A 19,155-nucleotide genomic window follows, 5' to 3' on the forward strand; every position below is an offset into this window, starting at 1 on the left:
AAAAAAAAAAATTAAATTAAATATTACTAGATGCATGCATAATTACGGCCCGTTATAATTCCGATGCATGCATTATTACTGTCATCACTGTGCATATGAACGGACAATATGAAATGAGAAGGGTTAGTAATAAGATTTGAAGCAGCATTGAGAGATATGATAATGATTATGGCACAACTTCCTAACATATATATTAATTAAAAAACAACTCAACCCACACATTGCTTAGTATAAATACATGCATTATCTCAACTAACATTTCCGTTATCTCACTATATACATCTCCAAACCCTAACTGCTAAAACAAACTCCAAATAAATTAACCCTACTTAATCTTTCAAAACAAACCCCAAACTCCAACAAAATGAATGATATCATGCAAATGAAATAATTATGTTTATCGGCATTCCTCTCTATCATCTTGCTTCATCTTTGTTAATTAAGCGAATAATGACGATGAAAGACGAATTAAGCGAATAATACTTAAAGAAATAACATAATGGTCGATAAAAACTAACACATACACATGCAAATGAAATAATTAGAAAAAAGAAAATAATGACGATGAAAGACGATGAAACCAACAGTGACGGCGAGATTTACCTGATAATTAGACGATGAAATCAACAGTGACGGCGAGAAGATAAAGAGACGATGAGAAAGAGAGAAAGAGACGATGAGAAAGTGTGTTTTGTGTTTGTGTTTGTGTTTGTGTTTGTGTTTGTCTGCTGGGTTTGTGTTTGTGTATGAAGGTTTGTGTTTTGTGGATGTAGCAGACTTGTGTTTGTGTGCTTTATAGTATGGAAGGTATTGACAACGGTTATTAAACAACAACCGTTGTCAAATAAGTTTTAACAACGGTTGTAAAACAACAACCGTTGTCAAATAAGTTTTAACAACGGGTTCCAAAAGCAACCGTTGTGATTACTTTTCACTAACTTTGCGTCAATTTTGCGCCAAATTATTAACAACGGTTGTGCATGTGTAACCCGTTGTTAAAACTTATAACAACGATTTTTATAACCATACCCGTTGTAATTCATTTTAGTAAAATTCGCGCCATACATTCTACAACGTCTATTGTGATTTTCGTGAATAATCGTTATTAAAGGGGCGTTATAGTTGCCTGGATTTGTAGTAGTGTTATAAGAGGTTGGAATGGGAGAATCATTGTTTCTACAAGAAAAAATATAGAGGGAAATTTTGATGTTGCTGAAGGTGAAGCACATGGAGCTAAATATGGCTTGGAATTGACATTTCGGTACCAAGAAATATAGTCCCTCATAGTTTGTTCGAAAAAAAAAACCTTGACATATAAAAACTCCAAGCTACGAGTTCTAAATGCAATTATTTTGTTTTTCAAATGATAGTTCTTAGAAAGACAAACAATTAGGAAAGAAGAATTTTTATTTTTTGTTTACTCAAAAATTTCCGGCTAAAGGGTGCGATCATACAAGCACTAATGCACCGGATCCAATCAGAACTCCGCAGTTAAGCGTGCTTGGACGATAGTAGTACTAGGATAGGTGACCTCCTGGGAAGGCCTCGAGTTGCACCCGTTTCAAATTCCCTCAAAAAAAAAAATCCGGCTAAAAAAAGGGTATTACATGCGTACAAGGTGAAAAAACGGGGATCCCACGTGAAGTTTCTGTTTCTTTCTTTTTCGATTAAGGCCTCTTAGAAAATATAGGATAATATTATAAATTTGTCGACATGGATGGTCCCGCTTTTTCCAATACTTGAGTCATTTTGAACTCTTAGTACAAATTCATTGAATGAGTTATGATATTGATATATTTTTCTAATAAAAAAATTCAATTAAAATGTGGTATAATTTACAAATACTTGAGTCATTTTGAAATCGTAGTACAACTTCATTGAATATTGAGTCATTTTGAAATCTTAGTACAACTTGATTGAATGAGTTATGGTATTGATATATTTTTTCTTATAAAAAAATTCAATAAAAATGTTGTACAATTTACAAATAAAACATTTTTTATACCACTTTTTAAAAACATAGTATTTTTATATCAAAAAATTTAAAAATATATACATAATGTAATGATTCCTTCCCATTTCATATCAAAAAGCCAATTTGGGCAAAAGTAAAACAATAATTTAAAACAATGTCAATTACAAAAGAATGTTCATGAATCATGAGGTATGGAGTTTGGAGGCAAAACAATAATGTTAAAGATATAAACTTTGAAATAGTGGTACACAAAAAGTGTTTTTTTTTTTGGTTAATTATGTCTTTTAGTAATTAAATAAATTATCTAGAAGTATAAAAGTACACTTAAGTTAATAAAAAAATGGTTAGAAAAGCGAGTGTTACATGGTGGAATGAATAGTTAAGTGTAAAGGTACGAATCAATTGAAATAGTTGATATCCTCGAAACAAGTTATTTTGATCTTTTTCAAAAAGACATGATTTTGAAATGATTTTACAGTTAATAAGACCATTTATAAAAATAAGTTATTATAAACGGTAAAACTAGCTGGATCATTATGGTCAAATTTAAACAAGAAATCCAATCTTTTTAAAAAGACGAAAATAATCTATTTGAAACAAGAATTTATCCATATGAAACAGTAGGTCTCATGAGAGACCGTCTCCCACTATTATAGTGGAAGATGTAATAGGGAAAAAAGAAATTCAGGGGTTCCTCACCCCATCATATGAGAGATCTTTCAATAACGCAATTGAAAGACCGTCTTTTTGGAATTTTTGTGCATATGAAAAAGGCACGAAGTCGACAAGGGACAGAAATGATGTCCGGCCAATTTTGATTAATTAAAGAGGGTTGGTGAATGAATGTTCATTGATTTATATCATTACTGCGGTTGTTTACTTTCAATGGACCACTTTTTGTGTCATAAAGTTACACTTAAGAAATTGCAACTAATCGGATTTACACTTAATCATGTTGGACTAATCACATTTCAAGTCTAAACCAATATTATCTCATTTCTTGGGGGTAAATTGTCATCCCCTTAAACTAAAAGAATAAGAGATTTTTAAGTTTTTCCGCCTAAATGAATTAGGCTATAAATGGGCTTCATAACATCATATATACAACTGGACCATCCTGATTAATTTTGACTTATGCTATAAATGAGTTTCATAATTTCATATCTACAAGTGCACCATACGTCCATACTGATTAATTTCATACTTAAATAATTCTATACCATTTAAAAAATGGATAATGTTTTTTTTTTTTAATTTGTATAGATATATTAATATGACATTCTTATTTTATTATATACATGAAATTGCACTAATTATATGTACGAATTACAATGTGGTAGAAATTTTTTTACTATTATTATTTTTAAAACTAAAAATTACGGCCAAGAACATGTTTTTAGGAAACATTTTTTAATTAATTCTATTTTTCTATCTTTTGATACAAACGTACAGGTTGAGAGTATTCATAAATTGTTATTCCTTCTAAAAAGAAAAACTTATGACATATTTTTTCTTACCCTTTAACTTAATATATATCTTTGCTCCATACTATATGAAAACTTAAATTTTGATTAATTTTTTTAATTGTTTATATAACGGCTTTTGTAGATATAATGATATAATTAAAAACAATATGTTTTTAAAACAAAGTTAATAAAATAATTTTGGTTTCGACAATCTTATACGGAGTAAAATGTTGAACAATCTTTTTTCTAGCTCTTAATTTAAAATATTATTAATAGTAAATTTTATAATTAAATTTCAAATGCAGTTAAATACCAATAGTATAATTGTTAAATTCTCTAATATTCATATCTAAAAAACCGCGCATTTACGCGGGATCTCTACTAGTATATACTCCCTCCCAGTCACTATAATGTTCCCTCTTTCCCGAAACGAATTATTCAACTAATGTTCCCCTTTCTATTTTTAGAAACTTTTGCTCTTATTTTATTCATTCCTCTCTCCTATCATCAAACCTCACACAACTCTTTTACTCCTATTTTATTACTTTCCTTTATGTTTTGGCCCCATAATTCTTTATTTAACTACTAATAATTCATCCATCTCTTCTATCACCAACCCCACACAACTCTTTTACTCATATTTTAATACTTTTCCTTAAGTATTGTGCCCATATTAAATGGGAACAATATAATGACTGGGAGGGAGTACTATTTTGGAAATTCGTCAATAGGATTTTCCATCCTACAATGTGATAAGGTAACGACAAACGTGTAAATAAACCTCAATAATGAGTACTTCGAGTTAGACCCTGTTCTTTTGGATTTAAAGTCACTTAATATAAGTTCACTTCAGATCCTATAAGTTGATTCGATTCGAATCCTATAAGCTCGATTCGATTCGGATCTTATAAGTTGATTCGAGATCCTATAAGTTCGATTCGATTCGATTCGAGATCCTATAAGTTCGATTCGGATCATATACCTCACTTAATTTAAGTTCGATTCGAGATCTATAAGTTCGATTCGATTCGAGTTCATATCCTATAAGTTTAGTTCGGATCCTATAAGTTCGATTCGATTGATTCGAGATCCTATAAGTTCGATTCGATTCGAGATCCTAAAAGTTGATTCGAGATCCAATAAGTTGATTCGAGATCCTATAAGTTGATTCGATTCGGTTGAGATCCTATAAGTTCGATTGATTGAGATCAAATAAGTTTCAATTCAAGCGAGCCTTTAGGCTGTTCTTTTGAGAAACTAATCGTCTGGGCGAAGCTAACTATGATGATCTGCATCGAATCGAATCGAACTTATAGGATTCGAATCGAATGAACTTATAGAATCGAATCGAATCGAACTTATAGGATCTCGAATCGAACTTATAGGATTCAAGTGAATGAAATTAAGTGAGGTATAGGATCTCGAATCAACTTATAAGATCTCGAATCGAATCGAATCGAACTTATAAGATCTCAAGTGAATTGAAATTAAGTGAGGTATAGGATCTCGAATCGAACTTATAGGATCTCGAATCGAATCGAATCAACTTATAGGATCGAATCGAACTTATAAGATCTCGAATGAATCGAACTTATAGGATCTGAACTGAACTAAACTGAACTTATAGGATCTGAAGTGAACTTAAATTAAGTGACTTTAAGTCCAAAAGAACAAGACCTTAATGCCAGGAGTCATGCTTCGATTAAACTATATAATTCAAAAAGTAAAGTTAACTTGGTCACCAATTTATTAACTCTTAGGTATTGTTGGTATTTTTATTATTTAAGCATTCCACATTTTCAACATTTTTCACTTCTTCAATCATTTATCATTTTCTCTATTCCACCGTACTCTTTCCCATTCGAAATTCATACTTTTTACTTGATCAACCAATAAAAAAGCAATTAGTAGATTATACAACCAGTTGTATACGGTTGTATGGTGTAGAATCCGAGCTGTGTACTAAAGTTTTCGAGTTTTGTTAAAAAGAATCTGAGCTGTGCTTTAAAGTTTTTGAACTCACACACTTAAACATAAAAAAAATAAATTCTTACAAAACTCAATAAAATTGCACATAAGCTCGGATTAATGTATAAGGTTGTACAATGCTTATTATACAACTGGTTGTATAGTAATATTTGTAATAAAAAAGAGGACATTCGTTTTTTACTAGGCCATGAAAAAGGTCAAATTGGTGAAAAAATGTCACGATTTTTCTTTTTACTTGTAATCATTATTATATCCAAAGCATGTTGAATAAATATCATTACAATTTATGACGTACTTGTATAGTTGTATGAGGTACGTATCACACCCTCACTTGCAAGGTAGGCTTCTAATCACATTTCCACAAATAATAATTGCTTTGCGTACTCATTTTAAGTTTCAAGTTACTAGATTTATGTTTTTTTCCCTTGAAAGGAAACATGTTTGGGTTCACAAATTCTCATTGAAGACATGACATATCCGTCACAAGCTGAAGACGGATACCATTTTACCTCACAATGTACCCACTTTTTCTCTCTCTGCAATACTATTCATGTGGTCCCCTTTCTCCACTAACCCATTTTGTTACCATTTTATCTCACAAAATATCCGTCACAAATGGTAACCCGTCACAAGGGAGACCAATTGGTTTGGGTTATCATCCAAGATTTTTTTTGGCAAATTGGAGTTAATTAGCAAAATAATTAGGAAATTGGGGTTCCTTCGAAACTATTTTGCCCCAATGGTGTCCACGTCATCACTTTCATTTTTTTTCTTTCCAATTTCGACTTTATCTCCTTGTCATTTTTCAGATAATAGATACCATAAGCTTATGAAAAATAGAGAAATAGGGAAGCCGCTGACTTTCTTAGCGACTTTAGTGGTTGTTCATTTCTAGAATAGGCTGCCATCAGTGTTTGAAGGTGACGTTTTTTGAAAAAAAAAAAAAAAAACTGAATAGTAAAGCCGCTAGGTTTCTTAGCGGTTTTACTATTCATTTTTTTAAAAAAAATTAAAAAAAATTAAGCCGCTAAGTGCTTACTATAAAAACTGGAAAAAAACTAAAAAGTGATAACGTGGACAACATTGAACAAAACAGTTTCAAAACAACCCACTCTCTAATTATTTTGCTAATAAACACTTATTTGCCAAAAAATTCATCATTCAAGCCCATCATTTTCCTTCCTTTATTAGTTACCAATTTCCAAGCCAAGAAGCATATTCATCGCCATCATCGGTAACCTTAAGACGGGTCAAATATCACATACGGAGTATAATACAAAAAAAATGTATTGGAATTAGCACAAGATTTCGCTCATCTATGCAAATAAGATATTATTTGACCCGTTTTATCCATCTTAATTCTTGAGGAAGACCTACTGCTTACATAGTTACATGAGACATCACAATCATATATTGAAATTAGGTGAAGAGTGTGCAATCGTTTATTACGAACAAAATGATGAACAATGACAAATAGTACTAGTGTTTAGCTCTGAATTTAGGTGTACAGTGTACTATTCTCCGTGACAGAAAGTTTGATATAATTGTATCACTGGCTAGAGTGGCTACTACAGTAGTAAATAAAAACCAACTTACCAAAGTGTGCCTCAAACAAAGCATGCCTCAAAGACAGACCCAACAAAAACTTAAACAAGACCATTATACGACACGTACAAAGACCTATTGAATTGCGAGGGATGTAGTCGAAGCCTTGACGGTGTTTATTGAAAGCCCCTAACTTTCAATTCGAGAGACTGACTCAAACGGCTTGCCAAATGAGTCTTGGCAGCTAATTCGTGATTCGTCAATAAATATTAGAGGTTAGACACTACATTATGTTAGGTCTTGAGACACTACATTATGTTGTTTCCTCCATCACCATCGCCGAGTATTAGACTATATATAACTCGAAAACTCTGTCCTATAATCTGCTTTACAGTTCTGTACATCGGTCCACTGGTCTTAGACGTTTAAGCAATTTATTTCAGGACACCCAGTAAAGGCTAGGCTTGTCACGTACGCCTACACGTACATGATTTGTTTTATAGTTGACTGACATTACATGGTTTTTGATAGGTGAAATGTCTATTTATTGATGTTTATGTTGTGGTCTCCTGCAGTATTAAGAGTATGTTGTGCTGTCAGAGCTTCAACTTTCAGGGGCATTCTACAAGACTGAATTCTCAAGCTCTAAAGTTATAGTATTAGTTTGATCTGTAGCGAAAATTGAACGCCATTGTACATTTATACTGTCCATAATGATTTGGCTACATAACTATTTGTGATTGCTTGAATGTTAAAAGGATACCGTCATGTAAGTTAATTAAGGTTGCAAATAATGGTCGAGAAATATAATGGTCTATTATGGTATCTTGTTTTGTTCTATGGAGCTCCTACTTATAAAGAGAGGGAGTCGGCTTTTCTGAAATTAGAGGAGGTCTTGATCAACCTAGAACACCCTTACCTTATTATAGGAGACTTCAATCAAGTGGAGCACTCAAGTGACAAATTGAGTGCAAATAAAAATTTCATCGCGGGTGCCTATGAATTCAATAATTGGAAAATCAGAAATGAACTTTTAGATATTCCGTTCAAGGGGCCAAGATTTACATGGTGTAACAATAGGAAAGGGGACAAGAGGGTGTATGAACGCATTGACAAGCAAGGCTTTGGGGTCCAAAGATTGGTTTTCTCTCTTCCCAAGTACCGGAATTAAGCACTACCCAATCCAAATTTCGGATCATGCCCCTATTGAGGTCGACCTCAACCTCGTAAAGAATAATTCCAAAAAGCCCTACCGTTTAGATGTCCGGGCTTTGGAATATCCCGATTGCTTACAAGTTATAAAAACTGCCTGGGATTTTCGAGTTAATGGATCTCCGACATATAAGGTTATGAGAAAATCTTCTCGCGTTAGACAAAGTGTAAAGAAATGGGCACTGGATAAACTAAAGGAGTGGACGGGAAAATGGAATAATTTTGATGATAGACTGGAACAGAGTATGGAAGTGGTTATTAATGGTGGTACAGAGGAAGAGTATTGTTAGAACACACTTGGATGATGATGCCAAGTTTCATTATGATTTAATCGTTTGCCTTTTAGTTTAATGCTTAACAAATTGAAGCATCCAATGATAGATCAAAGAAGTTCAAAGATGATCAAGATGAAGGACAAGTCAAACATGCCCATAGTCTAGAACAAATGTTGTAAACGAGGTAGTTCAACATATTTTTTTTACGCATAAGTTATGGCAAAACCGTGCAATAGTTCCTGTGACTGTTGCACCATGGTTTCTGGTACTAACGAATGGAGAAATTTTCGGGAAAATTCACAAGTGTTTGAAATTCTTTAAAAAGCTTTTCTATGTTCAAGAGGAACATTATTTCAAAACTGAAAAACAAAAAGAACAAAAAGAATATGCTTGCACAATAATTTAAAAGATGCCAATCCCATTTGTGCAAGTTATTTTTCATGCTAAAAATGGGTCTTATGCTTTTTTCATTTGTGGCAAAATTGTGAGTTCCCATATTTTATGGGAAACACTCATTCTCTTTGGAAAAACGCAGCCACCTTGAGCCTCTCAAACCTGACTGTTCTTTTATATTTTTTAAATGAAAATGCATACTACAAACTTGTGGATATTAGATTAATGTAGTGTTAAGATCCTTCTCTTACACACTACCTTTCTCTATAAATAGCCACTTCATTTTTCATATATTGCAAGACTTTGAAAGAGCATTCATTGTAAACACTTTGCAAATCTTTTCAGCATTAAAAGCTTTGTTCTTTAATCATTTGCAAAATCGTTTTCTGTTTTTCAAAAGTCTTCAATTGTTTTTCAAAGCTGTAAAATCTCCAAGTATCAGTTCGCTTAACTGTTGCATAAAAGAATATGTTCAATGATTCTCGTGTTTAGGTCTTAATTGTAATCTCCATGTTCTTAAGAGAACCACTGAGATTCTGACTCTGTAAACCGTTGAGATAGAACCTTAAGTCTTGAAGCGGAGTAGCTTTGAGCAAGAGAAAGTCTTGAAGCGGAATAGCTTTAAGCAATTGCAACCGGAGTAGGTTAGCGAGTTGTTTTCATTGTAATGGTTTAGTTAAGTTTGAGTAAATTTCTAAACAAACAATAAAATAACGGTTGGACGTAGACTCCGGAGTAGGAGCTGAACCAATTTTTAAACATCGTCTTGTTTGTTTATTTATTTTCACGTTTTCTTATCATTCTTCTTTTACACGTTAAATCTCGCTCTCAGTGTTGTGCAACAGTCTCTCATACTGTTGCATAGACCTGTTGTACCGTTTGTGAACTTACAATCCATTAAGTTTCTCAAACCCGTACTTAATAGATCTTACTTGTGTTAGTCATTAACCAAGTAAAAGAGAAAATTTTTAAAAGGTACACCTAATTCATCCTCTCCCCCTCTTAGGTGTTTATCGTTCTTAACTCTTCAATTGGTATCAGAGCCTCGTGCTCTTTTTATTGGTTAAAGCCAAAGAGTTGATCCCATAGTTATGGACGATTCAAAACACACTAAGTATCCCATCTTTAAGGGAGAAAACTATGCCTGGTGGAAACATTGCATGGAGCACTATGTTAAAAGTACGAACTACGAATGTTGGTTGATCATTCAAAATGGTCCCCTCAAGATTGAGGTGACTAATGCCGATGGCACTAAGTCTATCAAAAGTGAGGACAAATATGTTGAGGCCGATTATAGAAAAGTCGAGAAAAACTCTAAAGCCATGTCCATCCTTTAATATGGCATCGGTGAACAAGAGATCAACCGGATATCCGGATGTGACTCGGCAAAGGCAATTTGGGACACCCTAAATCTTGCTTATGAGGGAACGTCACAAGTCAAAAAGTACCGTGTTGATCTTCTCATGCAACAATATGAGATGTTCAACATGGGAAAAGATGAGTCAATTAATAGTTTGTCTTCTCGTTTCTCTAGTATTGTTAATGACCTCAAGAGTCTAGGTAGAAACTTTGAATCCGAGGATTTAGTACGTAAAATCCTTCGTAGCCTATCTGAAAAATGGCAACCGAAGGTTACGGTTATTGAGGAAGTTAAAGACCTTTCTTTGCTATCCCTTGATGAACTTATGGGCTCACTCATGGCTCATGAGTTAACTCTCATGAAGCGATCTGGTGAAAGCTCTAAAGGGAAAGGACTTGCTCTTTATGCTCTCTCAAGTGATGAGGAGGATGAAGATGACGAGTTTGCAATGTTCACTAAAAACATTGTTGGCATGATTAATGGTCGAAACTCACAAAGGTCTAATAACTATACTAGCAAACGACGCTTTCCCAAAAGAAAGTCTACTTCCACTGTTGGTTACTTCAAATGTGGTGACAAAGGTCACCAAATCAAAGAATGCCCAAAGTGGAATGACATTAAGTCTAAAGAAAAGCGTGAGTTTGCTAAAAGAGAATATAAAAGCAAAGTAATGACTGCCATTTGGGGAATGTCGATTCGACGAGGACGATGTCCTTGAGGAAGAATTGGATGCCAAACTTAGCATCTCGCCTCAGTCAAGCAATGATGTTCCAAAGTCAACAAAGAAAGAAAGAGTCAAATGTCTTATGGCTCACTCCGTGGACTCAGATTCAGATTCTGACATTGAGGTAAATAAGCTCAAGAAAAAGGTTCGATCTTTCTCTAAAGACAAAATTTGTCATCTCCTAGACCAATTCATTGATAAGTGTCGTGTCCAAAGCAATAAATTAGATGCTATGCAAATTAAAATTGAAGACATAGCCGAAGAAAATGTTGGTCTAAAAGAATGTCTAAATGAGATAGATCAACCTAGTTCATCATCGAGTCTTGAAAAGGAGATTAAAAGGCTCCGAAAACAGAATTTGTTTCTTGCTAAAAGAGTTGATGAAATACATGCAACAGATCAATGCAATGTTGCATCTGTGTCTAACAAGGGAGAAGAGTACTTTGACAAAGTTGTGTCCTCACTAACCAAAGAACGTGACCAACTTTTGATTGATCTTGCAACATGTCAAAATGAAAAAGAGAAACTTGTCAAAATTGCTGAAATGCTAAATGATGAGTCAAGTCATGTTAAAAGTACTTTAGATCGAGTGCAAAATTCAAATGATGACCTTCTCATCCAAATTGAAACTATGAAAAGGGTTGAACAAATCCATGCAACAGATGATGCAACTGTTGCATCTGAGTCTATGAAGGAAATTGAGACTCTCACAAAACTTGTGTCTTCACTAACTAAAGAATGTGACTCTCTGTTAGCTGACCTTACCTTGTGCAAAAGAGACAACAAGCAACTTGAGCAAATTGGCTTATTGCTTAATGATGAAGTGAGACATGCTAAACATGCGTTCGACAAAGTAGGTCAACTAAATCTTAATCATCTTGCTAAAATTGAAAATCTAACCAAAGAGCTAGATGAGGCTAATATGTTCTATTTGAAATGGGAAGGAAGTCAGAATGTCTTGGAGTTTCTTCTAAAACAATCTCAAGAATATGAAAACCGTGCAAAAAATGCTGGACTTGGTTTCAAATGCAACAGTTCTACGCACTGTTGCACTCGAAACCAAGACCCAAGCGTAACTGATTTTCGAAGAAGAAAGTATGCTGGCCTTCCTGAGTACATTATCTGCAATTACTGTGGTAAAACTGGTCATGAGTTTAATGGTTGTGAAAAGAGAGTCCTTGACCTAGAAAGAAGTACCAAAGTGGCTAAACATGTTTGGATTAAAAAGAAAGAAGTCAAGAAAGTTGTTGTCAAGAAGGAGCCCAAACTTGTTTGGGTTCCTAAACTAAATGTTTGATTTCTTATAGGCATTAGAAAGGCAAAGACAATTGGTAGTTAGGGTGGATGCTCTCGTCACATAACGGGAGATGAAAACCAATTCCTTTCGCTAGAAGCCTACGATGGTGGCATGGTGACTTTTGGTGACAACAAACGAGGTGAAATCATTGGTATTGGAAAAGTAGGTAAGTCAAAGTCACTATGTGTCGACAAAGTGTTGCTTGTCAAAGGTTTGAAACACAATCTTCTAAGCATATCACAATTGTGTGATCGAGGTAACATCGTTGAATTTCTTGCCAGTGAATGTAGAATAATTGATGGAAAAACTAGAGAACTCATTCTTGAAGGTAAACGTGTCAAAGATGTTTACATGACTAACTTACACTCATTGTCAAGTCAAACACTATCATGCATGAGTGTCCAAAAGAATGACTATTGGCTTTGACATAAACGACTTGGTCATGTAAATGCTAAAACACTTAATACCCTTAAGAGGCTTGATCTAGTTGATGGCATTCCTAACATCAAATTTGAATTCAAATCACTTTGTGACGATTGTGTTAAAGGTAAACAAGTAAAATGCTCCTTTAAATCCAAAAAGATTGTTAGCACTTCCTTACCTCTTGAACTCATTCATATAGACTTATGTGGACCTATGCGTATTGTTAGTAAAGGTGAAAGTCGCTATATTTGTGTCATTGTTGATGATTTTACAAGATTTGTTTGACTTTTTTTCTTAAGTTCTAAAGATCAAACTTTTGATGAATTCTTAATTTGGGTAAAAAGGTCCAAAACAAATTTGATTATAAACTTGTCTCCTTGAGATCCGGCCATGGAACCGAATTTGAGAATTTATCATTTGAGTCTTATTGCAATGAGTACGGTATTAGCCACAATTTTTCGGCCGCAAGAACCCCTCAACAAAATGGGGTTGTGGAACGAATGAATCGAACTCTTGAAAATATGGCTAGGACCATGCTCATTAGCTCTAAAGTGCCAAGAAACTTTTGGGCCGAAGCCGTTAACACATCTTGTTATATCTATAATCGAGTCATGATTAGAAAAATCATTAACAAAACTCCTTATGAATTACTACGAGGAAGAAAACCTAACATCTCCCATCTAAAGTGGTTTGGTAGTAAATGCTTTGTACATAACAATGGAAAAGACAACCTAGGCAAATTTGATGCTCGTAGTGATGAAGGTGTTTTTGTTGGTTATTCCAACCATAGTAAAGCTTACAAAATTTATAACAAGAGAACTGTGAAAATGGAAGAAAGCGTTCCTGTAATATTTGACGAATCTAGTCTCTTTGTTTCAAACACTCAGGTTAATGATGAAGATGATGAGGAAGACGATGACTTCAAAATTGGAATGATACGTCATGACATGGATCAAGTCGTGGAAGAAGCTGAGCAATAGTTGGAGCCACTGTTGCTTGAGGAGGCTGGCCAAAATTCAGGGGGAACTAACCCTCCCTCATCTCAAAATGGAGCCAGCTCATCCAGGGGGAATGAGGAGTGCAGTGAACCAACCACTAACCAAATTGAAACCAATCCACAAACACCTTCACACAATATTCCCCATGCAACAGTCACTGACACTGTTGCATCAGAACCAAACGAAACAAATGAGGCCTCTAACACCCTTGTTCCAAAGAAGTGGAAGCATCAAGGTTCCCACCCTCTATCAAATTTAACCAGTGACCTTACCTCTGGAATCAAAACCATATCATCTCTCTAAAATCACTGTGCTTTCGAAGCATTCATATCACAAATTGAACCCACAAATATCACAATGGCACTATCCGATGAATATTGGGTCACGGCTATGCAAGAAGAATTGGAGCAATTTGAGAGAAATAAGGTATGGCATCTGGTCCCTAGACCATCTCAACGTACTGTAATTGGTACGAGATGGATTTATCGCAATAAGCTTGATGTTGTTGGAGAAATTGCAAGGAATAAAGTTAGACTAGTGGTACAAGGGTTTAATCAACAAGAAGGGATTGATTACGATGAAACCTTTGCACCGGTAGCTAGGCTTGAGGCCATACGAATGCTCATAACTTTTGCATCTCATGTTGGCATAAAACTTTTTCAAACGGATGTTAAAACCGCTTTCTTAAATGGCTATCTTGAAGAAGAAGTTTTTGTCGAACAACCTCCGGGCTTTATAAACAATGAGTTCCCTAATCACGTATTTAAACCTTTGACAAAACACTTTATGGTTAAAAACAGGCTCCCCGAGCCTGGTATGATAGGCTTTCCAAATTCCTATTAGAAAATGGTTTTATACGTGGTTCGGTTGATAAGACATTGTTTATCAAGTCACGGTCAGAGGAACTGTTGCTTGTGCAAGTATATGTCGATAACATTATTTTCGGTGCAACTAACAACATTCTTTATAAGTACTTTTCGGATCTTATGACTTCTGAATTTGAAATGAGCATAATGGGAGAACTTGGATTCTTCCTTGGTCTTCAAATTAAGCAAGATGAAAAAGGCACCATGATCCACCAACAAAAGTACTTAAAGGAAATGATAAGTAAGTTTGGGTTAACTAGCTCGAATCCTATGCCTACACCTATGATTGCCAAGCTTAATCTTGACAAAGACGAAAACGGTTAGAGTGTTAGTGAAAGGGTATATCGAGGTATGATCGGTTCATTGCTTTACTTAACCGCTAGTCGACCCGACATACAATTTAGTGTGTGTGTATGCGCTCGTTTCCAATCAAATCCTAAAGAATCACATTTCAAAGCCGTCAAACGGATTTTTAGGTATTTTATTGGAACGCAAGGTTTATACCTTTGGTACCCAACTCATTATGACATTGATCTTGTAGGATTTTCGGATGCGAATTATGCCGGGAGTTCGTTGGATAGAAAGAGCACCTCGGGTATTGCCACCTTCTTAGGACCGTGCCTTATCTCATGGGCATCCAAGAAACAAAATACCGTTGCTCTATCCACGGCCGAAAGTGAGTATGTAAGTGCCGCTCTTTGTTGTGCTCAAATTCTTTGGGTACGACAACAATTGCGTGATTACGGTCTTATTTTCGAAACTACTCCCATATTTTGTGATAATACAAGTGCCATTAACATTTCGAAAAATCCAATACAACATTCTAGGACAAAACACATTGACATAAGGCATCACTTTCTACGTGATCAAGTCGAAAAAGGAAATATATGTCTAACCTTTTGTAGAACGGAAAATCAAATTGCGGACATTTTTACAAAACCGTTAGAAAGGGAACAATTCGTCAAATTTCGGTTGGAAATTGGTTTGTTAGGCGACATGTGACATAAAATAAAATTATCTTTCCTATATGATTGACTAGAGATGAAATGATGTATATATGTTCTCAAGTTTAAAAATGTCTAATTTATCATATGACAAGTGTGCCAAAAAAATTGCATTGGAATTCCACATTTTGCATTTGAATTATTTGCATTGAGCTTTGCACTTACTTTATGTCCCATCCAGCACATCCTACTCTAGTCGTCCCCTATGTCATCATTATTTTCATTTACACTCCACATTAACCTTTAACCACTCCCTCTTTAACACTCCAACCGTCCCTAAAATAAAACCCCCATGTAATAACCCCACTTTCCCATTTACCCACAAACTCACTTCAAAATTCAAAAGTTCCCTTAACCTCTTTCATCTCCTAAACCGTCAAACCCATCACCCTCATAATGGCTCCCAAAAAATCAAATAGAAGAGAAATTCAAAACCTTAGAAATACATTCAACCCCAAATATATTGCCCAGCAAAAAATGGCCACAAAATCCGCTGTAAGTATTGAAAAATCCGACAAACCCACCCCGTCTCCTACCAAGCCACCAACAGTTAAGCCAAATATTGCACGAAAGAAATCCATGGCTGTCAAAGGGAGAGGCCGTGGTAGAGGAGGCCGTGGTAGATTAAAACGAAGTTCACCAATCTCGTTGATGTTGGACCCAAGTGTTGATGTTGATTCCGAGGAAGACGAGCCCACGCTCAAACAAATAGCAAGCAACATCCACAAAGACAAAGAAATTGATGATGATGTGGTTGTTGCTACTGTTATTGAAGAAGTAAAGGAAAATGAGGTTGTTGATGATGTTGTTGAGGAGGAAAAAGAAAAAGAATCAGAAAAAGTGAATGAGAAAGATGTGGAAGAGAAAAATGAAATTGAAAAGAATGATGATAAGGAAGAAAAAATGAGTGAAAAAGATGAGAAAAAAGAGAAAGAGAATGAACTAGAGAAAGAAAAGGAACAAGTGAATGAGAAAGATGAAAAAATTGATTCCCAAATCAAAATTCAGAAAAAGAAGTTCTTCATGAGGAAGAGGTCATTCCCAACATTGAAACCACCAATGAACCCACCAATGAAAACATTGTTGCTGATAAATTTGACCCCCTTTCCACCGAAAACCCCAAAACAAAATCCCAAATCAAAATCACCGAACTGTTTGGTGATGATGATGATGATATCATTGAAACTCCCACCAAATCAAAGGCAAAATCTAAGCCGGGTATCAAACAAAAGAAGGAATCAAAGCCAAGGGCGGCTAAAAAGCCGAGGTACCCACGGAAAAATTAAGGAGGTGGTCCTTCCAATGGAAGATGATGATGTTGTTGAGGATAAAATCCCTCTCAATACGTGCAATGAGTTGATGGTCACCACTCACGATGAGGCATTCAAGAACGAGGTTCTTGCTCATCTCAACTCTCTCGACCTTCCGGATGACACCCTCAAGCTATGTCAAGGAATGCTTACATGTTGCTTCCACAGTGGGAGACGATACAAGAAAACCTGGTATGATTCTTCCCCGGCTTTTGCATTCTTCAAAGCTGCTATTTTTGGTCAGGGTTGGTTTAGTCTCCTCGACAAATACTCTCCGGTTTACATGTCGGAGTTAATTCAGTTCTATGCAACAGTTAAGGTTGATGTTGCATCAGGAACTCTCTCGGCATTCATAAACCAACAATCCTTTGTCTTGACCATTGACCAACTTGCCTCTTACCTTGAGGTTGAAGCCGTGGGTCTTACTACCTTTCCTAAGCCCACTTGGGGTGATATTGATGAAACTATGGCTAATGAGGTTATGAGAACCCTTCGACCCGACAATGAAAATGGAACCACCAACATCTATGCCCATGAACTTCAAGGCCCCCACCGTTTTACCTTTAACCTTGTTCACCGAGCCATTTTACCAAGCAATAATAGTAGGGGACGATGTTCTCTCCTTGAGATGCTCCTTATTCACCACATTATCAAACTCCGTCCCATCAACCTTCTTCAACTAATCTTCCACCGTATCAATGAGATTGCCCCCGACCTCCAAAAAGGGAAATTTGACAAGAAAACCGTGATTCCATACGGTATGTGGTTGTCCATTGTCTTCATGAAAAGGAAGATAGTCATGAAAGGTAGCCCCGGTATTGAAAAACTCAGTGATGACATGACCATGGGTTTCCTTTCTCAAATGACTTTGGCTATCAACAATGGGAAATTGACTCGCAAGTTCTTGGGTAGAGGCAAAACTGGTGCAACAGTTGGCTCAACTGTTGAAATGGGTGCTGTTCTTGGTAAGTTGGACAAGCTTATGAACATGGTGTCCAAATTGGTTGTGGACAATGAGACTCTTAAGGAAGATGTTGCTGAGCTCAAAACCTTGAATGAAGATCTCATTGAGCGTGTGCAAGCTCTTGGTGGTCATGTGTCCGATGATGAATGAGGCATCCGTACCTACCCTTGCCCTCCTATCCTTTTGGCTCGTTGCTCTTAATTCTTATGCAAATTTAGGCTGTTTCTTTTCTCTTATTTTGAACATTTGTCTTTGGTTTAATTATATACTACTTGAACATGTTTCTGCCCTTCTCTTGATGATGTCAAGAGGGGGAAGTAGTTAAATTATGTGTTTATGTGTTAAATAACAACTCTTCGGCTAACGTTCACCGTGAATTTGTCTTAGCTATGATGATTAGATGTTCTACTTAGGCCAAGCATGTTGACCCCCATTCACCTTGTTCATGTTTAATTGATGTTCTTACTATTTGGTTCAAAGACCGACTCACCATGGGCTTAGGGGGAACTTCACACATATTTAAAACTTGCCATCATCAAAGGGGGGATTTGTTAGAACACACTTGGTTGATGATGCCAAGTTGCATTATGATTTAACCGTTTGCCTCTTAGTTTAATGCTTAGCAAATTGAAGCATCCAATGATAGATCAAAGAAGTTCAAAGATGATCAAGATGAAGGACAAGTCAAGCATGCCCATAGTCTAGAACAAATGTTGTAAACGAGGTAGTTCAACATATTTTTTTTTACGCATAAGTTATGGCAAAACCGTGCAACAGTTCCTGTGACTGTTGCACCATGGTTTCTGGTACTAACGAATGGAGAAATTTTCGGGAAAATTCACAAGTGTTTGAAATTCTTTAAAAAGCTTTTCTATGTTCAAGAGGACCATTATTTCAAAACTGAAGAACAAAAAGAACAAAAAGAATATGCTTGCACAATAATTTAAAAGATGTCAATCCCATTTGTGCAAGTTATTTTTCATGCTAAAAATGGGTCTTATACTTTTTTCATTTGTGGCAAAATTGTGAGTTCCCATATTTTATGGGAAACACTCATTCTCTTTGGAAAAACGCAGCCACCTTGAGTCTCTCAAACCTGATTGTTCTTTTATATTTTTTAAATGAAAATGCATACTACAAACTTGTTGATATTAGATTAATGTAGTGTTAAGATCCTTCTCTTACACATTATCTTTCTCTATAAATAGCCACTTCATTTTTCATTTATTGCAAGACTTTGAAAGAGCATTCATTGTAAACACTTTGCAAATCTTTTCAGCATTAAAAGCTTTGTTCTTTAATCATTTGCAAAATTGTTTTCTGTTTTTCAAAAGTCTTCAATTGTTTTTCAAAG

At 35.3% G+C, this 19,155-nt stretch overlaps 1 non-coding gene across 1 annotated transcript; it reads left to right on the forward strand.

Moving 5' to 3' along the window:
* The first annotated feature begins 1,440 nt into the window (after positions 1–1,440).
* LOC141657975 (5S ribosomal RNA) lies at positions 1,441–1,559 on the forward strand. The gene has a single exon (XR_012548888.1). It is a non-coding gene; the product is annotated as a 5S ribosomal RNA (ribosomal RNA).
* The last annotated feature ends 17,596 nt before the right edge of the window (positions 1,560–19,155 follow it).

Source organism: Silene latifolia, chromosome 5 (assembly GCF_048544455.1).
Source record: "Silene latifolia isolate original U9 population chromosome 5, ASM4854445v1, whole genome shotgun sequence".
NCBI lineage: Eukaryota > Viridiplantae > Streptophyta > Magnoliopsida > Caryophyllales > Caryophyllaceae > Silene > Silene latifolia.